The sequence below is a fragment of the Eptatretus burgeri genome, chromosome 6 (genome assembly GCF_056783735.1).
Source record: "Eptatretus burgeri isolate ZD-2024b chromosome 6, Ebu_testis_v1, whole genome shotgun sequence".
NCBI lineage: Eukaryota > Metazoa > Chordata > Myxini > Myxiniformes > Myxinidae > Eptatretus > Eptatretus burgeri.
The window spans coordinates 36,420,369-36,436,300 of record NC_140966.1 but is presented as its reverse complement, the minus strand read 5'-3'; the positions used below and the strand labels follow the sequence as shown (position 1 = coordinate 36,436,300).

General features: G+C 42.7%; 1 protein-coding gene and 1 pseudogene across 7 annotated transcripts in view; both read right to left on the bottom strand.

Annotated features, from left to right (window-relative positions):
* Nucleotides 1-15,932, bottom strand: part of LOC147024542 (transcriptional enhancer factor TEF-1-like) — a 364,156-nt gene that overhangs the window by 237,941 nt on the left and 110,283 nt on the right. The window lies entirely within an intron of this gene.
* LOC147024544 (uncharacterized) lies at nt 3,331-12,594 on the bottom strand (annotated as a pseudogene).

Here is a 15,932-nt window from a genome sequence, read left to right as displayed (position 1 = left end):
ACTTTGGGCGGAAGTCCTTTGGACTTTGGCCCGACACATCAGAAGGCAGAGTCCGGGGCAATGGGTGGATGGGTGGAGTCAGCTGCAAGGCGGTGATGAAGGCAGAGTTGGCAGGCGGAGTCAGAGAGCGGATTGGTAAAGAAGGGTGGAGCCAGCAGGTGAACGTGCGGACTGTCGATCCCAAGCCAGACAGAACAAGCAGACAGGAATGAGCAGACAGGAGTGGTAAGGCCTAAGTCACATTTGCCACAGCGGCCGTGGGATCTCCAAAATCTACGGCCACTCGCAATTATATGGCGGTCGCAGTATTTCCACGGTCACACAATGTAGCAGTCACATATGTTTTTATTTTTCGGGGAGCTGCACGGCATATTTATAAATTGTGGAGACGGAAAACGTGGGGTTGCCGTATGGTCTTTGATTTGATGTCGCACGGTGACCTGAGGGCGTTCCTGCGGCGGCCATGGAATTTTCAAGGCAGATGCAAGGTGCCCGCAAGGCGACCGCAGGGGGGCTGCAGGTGGGCCCTAAGGCGAACATGCGGCCAGACGGACGGAAACGAATGGGTTAATTTTTTTTTTCACCAGTTTTTTTTCGGCTTGTCGAATTGCTACGGCGAACGTAGAAATGAAAAAAGTTATAACTCCGCGTTATAATTCCACGGCAACCTTACGGCCTGTAAAATATAGCCATACGGCATAGGGCCACCCTGAGGCCACCTCAGAAACTCTGCGGCCGCTGCACGTTTCTGTCAATTCAGAGGGCGTACGGCCACCGTATCCTCGCCGTAGAGCAAATGTGACTCAGGCCTAAGCAGGAACGACGACACAAACTGGCTCTTGAACTGAAACTGGATCTGGAGCTGGAAATGGAACTGAAATCCACCAGCAGACGGGAATGCAGCGCAGGAAAGACGACCACTAGCCCAGGACGAGCCAACAGGAATGAGCGGTGAGCAGGAACGATGGGCAGGAACGACGGGCAGGAACGACACTTGCGGCTCGGCGACCCATCCTTTTTTAGACCCCATGGTGCGGAGCGGGGGCGACGACCCGAAGCGATGTGTCGTCACCCTAATCGGGCGCTCTTATTGGCCCTGGCCACTGCGCGGCCCAGCCGTGATGACCGGAAGCAGCTCCACTCCACTTCGGCAAGATGGTTCCATTGTACACGTTGTCAGTGCGCGGGTTTGCCCGTCATCGAGTATCGTGTTCGTGCTTATCAGAGGTGGTGGGATGCACGGTGCCAACCCCAATTCATGCCATGAATTGAAGAAAAGAGTATAGATATAAGTGGATTGAAGAAGAATGTGCCGCGTGCGTACTGTATGTTGTTAGCATTTGGTGTGTTGATTATGCCTCTGATCGCTGAACAGTGGGTGGGGGTTCGTCGCTGTGGGGCACGCACTCCGTGCAGCGCTGATGTTTATTGTTGGATTCAACTGCTGCCCTTGGTCTTCTTTGAAGATGCATTCTTACGCGAAGGGCATGGCTGTGGTTTTTACAGATGGGTGTCCGAACAGAGTGCCTGCTGGCTCGCGCGAGAAACGCTTGCTTGGATTTACCTTCGGACTAGAGAAAAAGGCAGATCAGGAATGAAGTTCATAGATTTAATCAGACCTAACTATGAGATTTACATAACGCACTGTCCCATTCGACCCACTAGACAAGGAGGAAGGGACTATCTGAACGTACATTGATGAAATAACTGACTGGGGACCACTGTATGTTGGCTGCTATTGGTGTTGGCGGGATGCAGTTTCCAGAACCGCAACAATATATATATATATATATATATATATATATATATATATATATATATATATATATATATATATATATATATATATATATATATATATATATATATATATATATATATATATATATATATATATATCTTCTTCTTTCGGCTCCTCCCGTTAGGGGTCGCCACAGCGAATCATCCATTATGATCCGCATAATTATTTGGCACAGGTTTTACGCCGGATGCCCTTCCTGACGCAACCCTGGTCGCCTCTTACGACACAGGGATATGGTACACCTATTCTAACCGGGGCATAGACCGGGCCAAGTACACTGGTACTCATTTTGCCGACCTCGGAAGGATGACAGGCTGAGTCAACCTCCTGGTGTGTATTAATTCAGGCAGCCAACAGGGCTTTAACTCAGGACCTTTTGGATCCTCAGCCGCTACCCTAACCACTACGCCAACACCAGGCGCATTATAGTTATGATATATATATATATATATATATATATATATATATATATATATATATATATATATATATATATATATCTTCTTCTTCTTCTTTCGGCTGCTCCCTTTAGGGGTCGCCACAGCGGATCATCCGTATGATCTGCATTGTGATTTGGCACATGTTTTACGCCGGATGCCCTTCCTGACGCAACCCTGGTCGCTTCTTACGACACAGGGAAATGGTACACCTATTTTAACCGGGGTATACACCGGCCCAGTACACTGGTACTCATTTTGCCGACCTCGGAAGGATGACAGGCTGAGTCAACCCCCTGGTGTATTAATTCAGTGGCCTAACGGGGCTTGAACTCAGGACCTTTCGGATCCCAAGCCGCTGCCCTTACCACTGCGCCAACACCGGGCTTCATATATATATATATATATATATATATATATATATATATATATATATATATATATATATATATATATATATATATATATATATATATACACACATACACACATACACACACACACACACACACACACACACACACACACACACACACACACACACACACACACACACACACACACACATATATATATATATATATATATATATATATATATATATATATACACACATATAGAAGTGGGGTAGGCTTACACATTGTGTATGTAAGTATACAAACTGTGCTTCCCCATTGTTTTGGGTCATTTGATTTTCATTTATTTATTTTCTTTCTTTTTTTTCATTTATTTTTATTTTCATTTATGGATGCTATCCGAGGTTCTGTGATTTTCCCTGGTGTATTGACGTTGATGTCTATTCGCACGCAAAATAACCGTGCTTCCCCATTGTCTCGAGTCACTCACCTGCATTTTTTCATTATTTATATTTTCATTTATGGATGTTATCCTTCGATTCTGTGTTCCTGGAGAACCGGCTTTGATGTCCATTGGCACGCAAAATTTCAGCTTTCTACATCACCAGGAAGGTACCGATCTGTAATATCAGTGGTTAGAAACAGCTTTATATGTTAGATATATATATATATATATATATATATATATATATATATATATATATATATATATATATATATATGTACACACACACACACACACACACACACACACACACTCCCAGTGTCCACAAAGTCCTTGTGCAACTTTGAACCTTTATACCTTTTGATGTGCACATGATAGAAACAAACTGTAAATGGCATGCTAAAGCATTTTTCACTTGAAGAAAGTGCAGAAAACCCGAGAGCTGCCCAATGCACCTGTCTTCCTGTCTGTGGGTTCGTAGTTAAAGACCGAAACCGCCCAAAAAGCTGATCATCCAGGGAACAACTTTTGTTTGTTAATGAATCAAATTGCTGCTCGGTGTCACCATTGAATACATCATGACCATCATTTTCATTTTTGTTGGTGTCATGCTCTCCATCCTATCATTGAGTAGGTGCTTGTACTGTAAGAAGCTCAGCTCCACATCAATGCTCGCCACTGGCATCTAAATGGCATCAGTGGAAATGTGGATATCGGCAATGCATGGTCACGGACTTCCAGAAGGTAGCAATGTTTACTAGCATGGGAATTTCCTCAGCATTGAACTTGTTGTGCAATCTCCAAGATTTCAAGGGTCGGTTCATTCAAGCCAGGGATTTGTTGATAGTCTATGATATTGTGGGACAAAGAGCCAAGCAGTTGGGGATTGAAGATTCTGACGTTTTTGTAATAAGAAAAGGCAGATGCTGCATGATGTGCTGAGAAAGCTTTTTTGATGACTCTTTGAAGACGTCGTTTGAGGACTTGATTATCTTTTCCTTTTCTTTTGTTGGTTTCTTGCTAAAGTGGTGATCTGTTTCTGCCGCAAATTATGTTTTCTCAGTACCAGCATGTTGATAGAACCTCAAATCTTCACCTAAACTGTAGACAGTGCATGGCAAGGAGTTGCTTCGAGGCTGGTCACGGCTGTCATTAAACGTGTGCAGTTTTCTTTGATGAAGGTCCTGTACAGTTGAAGCTCAGCATATAATTATTTGTTTGTTGTTATCTCAATGACTGTTTCAACCGCCATGCGCTTGCTGTCCTGCTTGAAGAAGCCCATGTAGATGTGGAGATGGGTAGCATGATAATTGACAGTATTAAACCACGAGTTCCAATGAGTTGACATGGGTGCTGGATGAAGCTTCACCTGGTCTTTCAGCAGAAAGTCTTCAAGAAACTATTGCCTGCTGCTTTCTTGAAGAAAGCAGACTTAATCATTTTGACAATTGTGGCAATACCATCTACGAAAGCAGTGGTCTAATCAGCTCTTCTTCTTCTTCTTCTTCTTCTTCTTCTTCTTCTTCTTCTTCTTCTTCTTCTTCTTCTTCTTCTTCTTCTTCTTCTTCTTCTTCTTCTTTCGGCTGCTCCCGTTGGGGTCGCCACAGCGGATCATCCGTTATGATCCGCATAATGATTTGGCACAGGTTTTACGCCGGATTCCCTTCCTGACACAACCCTGGTCGCCTCTTACGACACAGGGATATGGTACACCTATTCTAACCGGGGCATACACCAGGCCCAGTATATTGGTACTCATTTCGCCGACCTCGGAAGGATGGCAGGCTGAGTCAACCTCCTGGTGTGTATTAATTCAAGCGGCCAACGGGGCTTGAACTCAAGTTGTCTAATCAGCTATGATAGAGAATTTGGAATCTTTGACAATCTGCTTTAGGGCAGTAAAGTGTACTTCAAATATAGGACTTTCAAAATGACGTAATCTGCCCCAGAATGATCGGTCATGCGCAGAAACCCCTATAGAAAGTGGTCATCAGGGTATGTTTTCATACATACCATGCATGCGAGATAAGGATTTTTCGCTAAAATAGCTCACAAAGCTTCGAAAATTAAATGTCTCACCAAAAGGGCTGATATCTTGCAGCTGCCCATACTGGAAACTCACGACGATGTGGCCTGGTGCAAAGCCTGGACTGTGGATGGGCAGGTTCTACACAAATCCCCAATGATTGCTTCCAGTAAATGGACTTTGAACATTGCGGGAGTGTCTCATGTGAACATGGTAGGCTTGGTGATTTATTTTATGGACATCTGCAATTGGAAAGATGATGTCATGCATCATTACCAACAAAGAAATAGCTACCAACTCTTCAACAACGGGTGACTTCACAATGTGAAAATAAGCAAACCTTTTGCCAGCTATTATTTGCGGGGAGGCCAGATCTACCAGGCAGACTTCCCTGAGGGAGACACTGTATTTGGTTTGAGTGCTTCTAAATAACGATGGAAAGGTCATATCTGGGGCTCGTGGATGCACAGGTTAAATTTAAAATCAGCTTTTAAATTAATAATATTTACTATTAATCCTGTTGTGAGGGGGGGGGGTGGTAGTTGGAGCTGTGATAGTTGCTATCCATAGTTGATTTTTGCATCTGTTGCTAAAAAAGTGTGTTGTTGATTGTTATCTCCATAATTCGGGTTTCAGAAAGTGGATTGGAGTCCTCCCAGAAATCAAAGTATCCACCTTCGTTTTGGTGAAGGATGGCAATTCATGGGCCAGGTTGTGAGATTGTGTCGTTCAAGTTTTGTTCCGAGGGCTCTTTTCAGGATCGTCACTGAGCTCCGGACAGCCTCCATCTGTGGTTCGTTTGTGAGAATGTTCCCAGGGATGGTTTTGGATGATCTTTGTGAGGTTCTTCTTTTTCATTCCCATTGCTCGAGTAATTATATTATCATTGGTATAATTCTGGTGCTCTTCAGCTTCAAGAATCTTTTCACTTCATTCTTGAGGTCTTGATATGTGGTCATTTTCTTGATTTCTGCATTATTTAGACCAAAATCACTGGGTACTGAAACCTCAATTAGCAACACTTTCTTTTCCTTTTTGTATCTGAGTACTATGTCTGGTCACAGTGCTTTGTTTTCCATGTTCATGCTGGGAGAAATTTTCCATGTTCATGCTGGGAGTTTCTTTCTTTTCACATTTTCTATGTTCAAAGGTTCACGCTTTGTTTTCTATCTTTACTACCGCCGCTCACTTATATTAACTGACAATTATAGGAACGTGACTCCTCTCATCCACAGATATTTCTCATATTTCCTATACTTTTGTGATTCCTATTTGCATCAAGGAATGCAACAATTATGGTTAACCATTTTGAAATTGAAACTTGCTCAAATGCTGAAAATTATGTCTAAAATTAATATTTGACTAAGATTTCAAACTTGCAACAACAGGTTAAAAGTGCTGTGGCGAGCAGAAGCGAGTCACTGAAAATGCACACTCTGCACATGCATGAAAGGCCTCATTAGCATTCATACATAATTTTTGAAATTCCCTTATTGCCAAAGCATGTTCAGTCTGTCTGCATGGTGTTCTTGTCTGTGGCAATGTTCCTCCTTGCAGCCAGTGTTCCACCATGAATGGGCACATCTTCTCCATCTTTCCGAGGGGAATATCTAGTGCACAGTCTCATAAAATCAAGGATGCACACCTCTCGAAGATCTTTGGACTTGAAGGCTGATGTCAAATTAACTTACCAGTTTTCTGATTATTGTTCAGCATCGCCTCCCCCTGGCTTGGCATGAGCAGCAAAGAGCTTGGCAGACTTTAAAAAAAAAGTTTTTGATATTTATTTTTGGCAACCATGTAAGTATTTCAAAGAATTTTCACCATAAAAAAGTTGTCCACACATGCACACGTGATGACCGACATTTTTTTTCACTGACAATTATGTTTTCAGGGAATATTTTCACCGAATTTTCAACAAAGTGTGGCGACTTTCAAGTCAACTTTCACTTTGACTGGGCTTTGCAAATATTGTTAAGTAATTATATTCAGTAGTTAGGGCCAGCAATTGAGCGAGAGATTCACAGTGACCCTCGACTAAAGTTGTTGCGTTTGTTGTGACAGAAGCATTAGCTATGTATATGAGTGTATTTTGTGCATCGAATCGTGGTGTACTTATATATTTTTTACAACTTTTCATTTTTATTCTGTGTGAATTACGTCTGTGGACTATCTCAAACCACAAAAAAATCAGACGATACAGTGAATATTTCATTTGATGATTTGTTAAATGGATCTATCGCCAGACTTGGTGGCAAAATGGTTAGAATGTCCACTCAGAGTCTGGGAGGTCAGCAGTTTGAACCCTGGCTGAGTCATACCAAAGACTTTATATGTGGATTGTGCTGCTTCCTTGCTTGGCACTCAGCATTTTAGAGGATAGAGCACATACAAATAATGCTGGATAGGCAATGGCACACCACCCAGTAAAACCCTTGCCAAGTAAGTGCTTTAGCTTGGTGTTGGCTTCGTGGTTAGGGTGGCGACTTGGGATCCTAGGGTCCTGAGTTGAAGCCCCGTTGGCCGCTGAATTAATACACCAGGAGGTTTACTCAGCCTGTCATCCTTCCGAGGTCGGCAAAATGAGTACCAGTGTGCTGGTAAAGGGGGACACTGCATTAGCGGCATAGCCGTGTCCCAACCAATGATGCAACCAGCAGCCACAGGCTGCACTCGATAGAGAGAGTTACTGCTTTGGCAGCACCAAAGCTCTGTAAAGAGTATGGTACATAACAATCAAAAAAATTGCATCTAACCTTGACTATTTGTGTACTTTACTACTTTCCCCTTTTTAAAGTGTCAGATTCAGTTTTCTGTTTCAAGTCACTGATTCTGTGAATTCCAGCCGATTTCCTCGTTTGTGGAAAATCACTGGCTCTTCCATTAACTTCATGTCACATGCCAGCAAGATATTCTCAAAGATCATTAAACACAGACTAGAAGACTTCATTATGGGAGAAATTCCCGTTCAGCAAGGTTTCAGAAGAGGAAGAGGTACTCGAGATTAAATCGCAAATCTGAGGTGGATCATGGAAAAAACAAGGGAATATCAAAGAAAGGTATATCTCTGTTTTATAGATTACGAGTAAAGCCTTCGATTATGTTGATCATGAATTGATGTAGATTATGCTGAGAGAAATGGGGATGTCAGAGCACCTAATGTGTCTGACAGGAAGCCTGCACACTAAACAAGAAACTTGGCAGTAAGAACAAAGTATGGAAAGACAGAATGGTTTGGAATTGGTTAAGGGGTCAGACAGGGGTGCATTTTCTCCCCTTGTTCACTGTATATAGTGAGTACATAATGAGGAAATCAAACATGGATGACATAGAGGCTAAAGTCAGGAATGGAGGAAGACATACGTACGAGGTGTGTTCAAAAAGTATCCAACCTAAATTTTTCGTGCGTAAACAAATGAAGCTAGGGAGGCGTGGTTTGGTGCACGTATGTAGGCGATCCTAATTCGTATGCGTGAATATTTTCCCGCCTGCAGAAGCTGTCAGTCGCCGACAGACCGCCGATGAGTGAGGAAGTGTAAGTGAGCGCCGTCGGATTTTCGTTTTTGACAAAATGACGGAAAAACTTTAACAACGCTACTGCATCAAATTTTGTGTAAAGCTTGGCGATTCCCAAGTGGAAACGATCCGCAAGATTCAACAGGCCTTCGGGAACGAAGCAATGGGCACCACACAGATAAAAGAGTGGTACAACCACTTCAAAGATGGTCGCACATCAGTGGAAAGTGAAACACGTTCTGGTAGGCCCTCAAGATCCCGAAATGAGATCGTCATTGACCAAGTGAGGATACTGCTGATGCAGGATCGTCGAATCACGATCAGAGAACTTGCAGACGAGGCGGGTATCAGCATTGGATCCGTTCATTCCATTGTGACTGAGGATTTGAGCTTAAGGAGAATCTCAGCGAAGTTCGTACCAAAGCTGCTAATGATCGAGCAGAAGCAACTCCGTTTGGAGATCGCACAGGACATGCTGGAGACTGTGAACAGCGATCCCAACTTCTTCAACACAGCGATCACTGGCGATGAGACCACAGTGATCCATCATTTTGTCAAAAACGAAAATCCGACGGCACTCACTTACACTTCCTCACTCATCGGTGGTCTGTCGGCGACTGACAGCTTCTGCAGGCGGGGAAATATTCACGCATACGGATTAGGATCGCCTACGTATACGTGCACCAAACCACGCCTCCCTAGCTTCATTTGTTTACGCACGAAAAATTAAGGTTGGATACTTTTTGAGCACACCTCGTATAAGCAATCTCAGGTATGCTGACGATTCCACGCTGTTGGCAGAAAGTAAAGAGGACTTGATGAAACTGCTGCAGACAGTGAAGAAGGAAAGTGAAAAAGCTGATCTTTATTTAAATCTAAAAAGACTAAAATCTTGTCAGCTGGGAAGACTGACATGTTCACATTGAGAGGCGATCATGTGGAAATAGTGGAAAGTTGCATCTTAGAGATAATACAGAGAATGCTGAATTTTAGTCTGATTTTGTATAATTTGGCCAGGGTTGGAATCGAACTACCACCTCACAGACTCAGTGTGGATACTCGAACCAAAAGGCCACTGAGTCTAGTAATCTTCTGATGAAAAATGGTATTTGGAAGTTATGCAAAGTATACTATATCAACAGTCGAACAACGGTTATCGTGCAGAAGTAACGTGACAGAGCAAAAGTAATGAGTACCATTTCTGATTCATCAAATAAATATTTGAATAAACAAAATAATAATCTCAAAACAAACTGAAACAGCCACAAAATAAAAATAAAATGTACCATGTTACACACGTCAAGCACGGCTCATATGCAATCTCTTTATCTCTTACTAGGAAATGCAACCCGTCACTTCGCTGATGGTGATATTGAGGGGGGGAGAGGGGAGGAAGGAGAGGGAGGGGAGGAGGGAGAGAGAGGAGGGAGGGGGAGAGAGAGGAGGGAGGGGGAGAGAGAAGAGGGAGGGAGAAGGAGAACGAGGAGGGAGGGGAAAAGGATAGAGAGGAGGGAGGGGAGGGGGAGAGAGAGGTGGGAGGGGAGGGGGAGAGGAAGAGAGGAGAGAGTGAGGGGAGAGGAAAGGAGGGAGGGAGGGGAGAGGAAAGGAGGGAGGAGTGAGAGAGGAGGGAGGGAGAGAGTGAAGGGAGGGGAGAAAGAGGAGGGAGGGGAGAGAGAGGAGGCAAGGAGGGGAGACAGAGGATGAAGGGAGGAAGAGAGCGGAGGCAGGGTAGGGAGAGAGGACGGAGGGAAGGGAGAAGAGTGGTGAGGTTGGAGGGAAAGGAGAGGGGAGAGGATGGAGCGAAGGGAGAGGATGGAGGGAAGGGATAGGGGAGGAGGGGATGGAGGGAGAGGAGAGGGGAGGACAAAGGGAGGAGGGAGTGGAATCTAGGAATGGGGGAAGAGCAAGCAAGGGGGGGAGGTGGGGACACCTCAACAAACATTGATATACACTGTGGGAGGGAGAGGTGGGAGGAGGGGTTGAGAGAGAGAGAGAGAGAGAGAGAGAGAGAGAGAGAGAGAGAGAGAGAGAGAGAGAGAGAGAGAGAGAGAGAGAGAGAGAGAGAGAGAGAGAGAGAGAGAGAGAGAGAGAGAGAGAGAGAGAGAGAGAGAGGTGGGGGGGGGGAGGAGGAGGAAAATAAAAGAGCGAAAGGTGAGGGGAAGAGGTAAAGACAATGATATGATATGCTAAAAGACCGAACTCCTCCTCTTCTTCTTCCTCTTTCGGCTTGCTCCCGTTAGGGGTCGCCACAGCGGACCAACCGTCTCCATTTCGCTCTATCCTCCACATCTTCCATTGACACTCCAACCACCCGCATATCCGCCCTCACCGCATCCATGAACCTCTTCTTTGGCCTTCCTCTTCTCCTCCTACCTGGCGGCTCCATCTTATCAGCCAACTCTCGCCCTTTGCCAGTCATCGTCCCAACATTCAGAGTTCCAACTCTCACCTCCACACTTCTACCCTTCCCCCTCTCCCACTGCCTCCGGACTCGCCTTCCCCGTCTCCTTCTCCTCCTTCGCCCAGCAGTAGCACAATTTCCACTGGTACCCTGCTGACCACCGGTACTGGTGGCAGTCGTTGGTAACCCGGGCCTCGACCGATCCGGTATGGAAATTTGTTTTGTTTTCCGCATAATGATTTGGCATAGGTTTTTACGCTGGATGCCCTTCCTGACGCAACCCTGGTCGCCTCTTACGACACACAGGGATATGATACACCTATTCTAACCGGGGCATACACCGGGCCCAGTACAACTGGTGCTCATTTCGCCGACCTCGGAAGGATGGCAGGCTGAGTCAACCCCCTGGTGTTTTCGACTTGGTTTATATATACATATATATATATATATATATATATATATATATATATATATATATATATATATATACATATACATACATATATTAATTCAGTGTCCCAACGGGGCTTGAACTCAGGACCTCTTGGGTCCCAAGCCACTGCCCTAACCACTGCGCCAACACCAGGCTCCTGCTAAAAGAGCTAAAATGCTAAAAGACCGAACATACATACAAAAAAATACTCATGTCAGAACAGCTGTACACACAATGACACAACAGAGTTTGTAAAGTAATCCACTGGCACATCTGTAAAACTTGCTCTTTTCAACAGGCAGGATTTTAAAATTTGATTTCTTGGAAGATATTGTTTATAACATAATGAAATGGGATAGCTGATGTTTTCTTAGAAAATGGACTTCAAAACCATCCACTATAGACAGCTTTGTTCAGAGTTCAAATGAACATATATTTTGACATATTAAGTCTCATCTGAAGTGAGTCTGCCAAAATATCATCCACTGAAAATAATTTCCTTGTTTGAAAAGATTAATGGCGACATTGAGGAAAATGTTGATAATCTCTTCAAGGAATATTTTTACATAGCATCTCCCTCCAATTCTCAAAACCTTTTGATTGTGCTTTGGAATTTACATGAGTGTGATTCAATTATTTTATATGAAAAGAAATATTAACTAGAACAACAACCTTTGACGTCACGATGTTGCCAGATATGCCTCCAACCACATTATTACATCATTATACATACAAAGTTTGATTTAAATCCCTTAATTCAGATTAAAAATATTAAATAATTCTGCTGCCAGACCATGCGTCTGATCAGGTTGAAATTTAAAACATATATTCCACATGTCTACTCAATCATAACTGTGATGTTTCACATTGCTTGATGAAGCAGTTCAAGAGAAAGATTATTTAATTATTTTTGTTCAAACCAATATGGCCGTAAGACTGTGTGACCTATTAAATAATTATTTGTGAACACCCTGTATCCCAGAGGCTTGGGGAACATGTAAGTGAAGTTTCCCCTCGATCTGTCCAGCTGTTCTGGAGAAGAAGATTTTAAAATGTGTATTCTTCAAAAAATTATAGCTGCCAAACCATGTGACCTATGACATCATAGGTGGAGAACTTTTGGTGCCTCATGGATAGGCCATCATACCTGTAAACTTTTGCCTCGATCTGTTCAGTCATTACGGAGAAGATTGCTGAACGTTTTATGCTAAAAACAAGATAGCTGTCAAACCACATGATTAATGACGTCATCAATGTTTTTGCCAATTACAATTTAGCCTTAGATGACCCTCAAAAATTTCATACTGATCGGATAAGGCATTTGACATGCGAAATTATGACATCATAAGGAAGCCACGTGTGACATCAATATTTTTTAAAATCGCACTTGTTTCCCATGGGGAGTATTTCACATGTGCCAAATTTCAATTTTTTTTCCATGGAGCGGTTTCAGAGATACAGAGGTCCAAAGTTTTTCCTTTTTTCAGCATGGCTGCCACACCACATGATCTATGACATCATAGTTATCACAAAAACATTCGACATGAGTATTCGCATCAATGGTGAAAATTTCGTGAAATTTATATGCTGAAAACAAAACCATGCGGCCCCGCTTGCTTCGATACAACCCCTCTTCGATCGGACACCTGACCCATGACGTCCTCTTTATCAAATCAAATTCAGAATGGGTGGCCGATTACGTCTTTGGAGTTTCACGTTGATTGGATAAGGCTTTTTGTCCAACATGGCTGCGGGACCATGTGACCGATGAAGTTGTAATTTTCAACCAATATTCCCCATGCTGTTGATCATATGAAAAAAAAAAATTGTCTGAAACCGCTTAGTGTTTCGATGCAAGACTTTGCAGCGATGATCCACTCCTGTTGTTGCAAGTATTATAAATAACAATGATCTCATCAGTCACATGATATGGCAGTTAGGTTGGTTTTGAAGGTATAATTAAATAACTATTTCTCTGAAACCGCTTAACCTATCAATAAGAGACTTTGCAGTTATGATCCACTGCCGTTGCTGCATACATTTGACTTTAAAATGACATCATAGTCATGTGGTGTGGTAGCCACATTGGTTTCAACGAAAATATTTTTTAAATAATATTTGAAAAAATAGCTACATCAATCGATGCAAAGTTTTGCAGTTGTGATTCACTGCCCTTGCTCCATGTTACACAACATGTTTCATATTGATCTGTTAAGCGGTTTTAGAGAAAAGGGTTTCTTAAGTTTCGGTTTTCAAACTAAAATGACTGCCAAACCACGTGACCAATGGCACTGAAAATTTGGACTCTGCCCAAGATTTGGTCATGGATCACGTGTGTGAAGTTTCATTTTGATCAGATAAGGTTTGTTTTTCTATCCAATGTAGCTGCCACACCACATGACCTATGATGTCATCATTTCCACACTGTATGCAGGTATAAGGTTTGATGATACTTCATAAATTTTGCTTCAATCAAATAAGTGGTTCCAGAGAAAACATTTAATATTTTTCTTCAATCTAATATGGCCAACAAACCACATGACATCAATTATTCTTTATCATCCTAATATCCCCACGTCATGGTAAACATGTCTGTGAAGTTTCCCCCTCAATCTGTCCAGCCTTCTGGAGAAGAAGATTTTTGAAGGTTTGAGGGTAAATCCAAGATGGCTGCCAGACCATGTGAACTATGATGTCGTAGTTATCAAACTTTATTCAGCATGGACAGTCAATTATTTGTGTGCTGTTTCACTTTGATCTGTAAAGCGGTTCTGGAGAAGAAGATTTTTTCCTTTAAAAAAAATGGCTGCCAGACCATGTAATGGATGACGTCATAAGAATTTTTTCTGTGTTGACATGTTTCCCTCGAAGAACCTCACAAATTTTCATACTGACCGAATCCAGCGTTCTATTTGTCGAATTTTGACTGGGATACCACTTCACCGATGACATCAGACTCAAATTGCTCTTATTTCCCATGCAGAGTCGTTGCCAGGTGCCAAGTTTCAATTTTTTTCATCTTGCGGTTTAGGAAGTACAGAGGTCCAAAGTTTTTCCGTTTTTCCGACATGGCTGCCACCCCATGTGACCTATGTCGTCATAATTATTATTAACAAATTCTGCACGATGAGTCGCATATATAATCAAAATGTCGTGTCAATCAGATAAGCGGTTGCAGAGAAAAGAGAGAAAATTCGCACGTACGTACGTACATACGGACAGACAGACAACCCGAAAACGTAATGCCATCGGCGACATCGTCACCAGCGACAAAAATAAATATGTGCAGGTTGAGAGTAAAAAATAGAGTTAATGGTTTATTATTATTGAACAGTTTTCATTGAACTTGTTATCACTTTAGAACCTGATTAAACAATTCAAAACTACCATTCCAACATTATGTGCATCATCACACTGCAGCTGGAAACACAAAGTGCTCTTAAGCTGGTGGTTTCATGTGCTTGGGCCAACTGAATAGGAACAAGTGTATTTCAATCCTGAGTCAGCTAACTTTCTGTTTTAAAACAATTAAAAAGCATATTATGAGCGGCGGGATGTCTGAGTTGGTACCAAGCTCGCAATCAAGCTATGCCTTCCATAGCTTGTAGTCAGGTTGGGAATCATATCCAGAGTAGACAGCTCAAAGGTTAGCCATCTTGTCTGCTACCTGTTGTATCTGTTGTATCTTGTCTGCTATCTGCTACCTCTGAGCCATCTTGTCACCCTGCCAACATTGTGTACATAGATAGCTTGGTTATTTGAACCCTTCGACTAAAAATAAATAAATTACCCACCTCCTCTCCAAACCAACACACATTTCTTTCTTCCTGCTTAAGTATGAACTTTTTATAAACTCAGTTGATATGCAAGATAACCAATTTGCCAGAAATATTGTAACTAATTTCTCATTGGAGACAAACATGTCAATGAAGCAAGGTGGTCAATCCTTTCCTCCACCCACACAGCGAATGTGGAATTTGCTTAAGATGAAGGCACATTCTTTGCAAAAGACAAATTGGAACTTTTAACCTCCACAAGGAAGTGTAAGTGTACTGCATGAGATAGCATTCACAAGGAAGCACATAACGTGGACTCATCCAAGGAATTGAATGTTTCACAATTTGGAGCTTTCTGCTTGCATTGAACGAGATGACTTCTTCAGTCAGATTCTCAATACATAAGCCCAGGCCAAGAAGGATTAGAGGTGAGCATTATACTCCACTGTCGGATCTCGCTATTCACGGATTCGCTATTTGTGGACTCCGCGTATTCGCAGGCCAAAAAGTGTAACCTGCTTCTACATTCGCTTCTACATTGTTTTTAACACTTCAAGACTGGTCTCCTATATCCACCTGGGATATTGGAAATCAGCCAATGTCACAGCAATACATAAAAAGGTGTGAAAATGGACCCCCTTAACTTTAGCAAAATTAGCTGACTGTACTTCCAATCATCAGCAAGGTCATGGAATCCATTTTCACAGTTGACATCAAATCATTGCTTTTCTTCAACAGCCT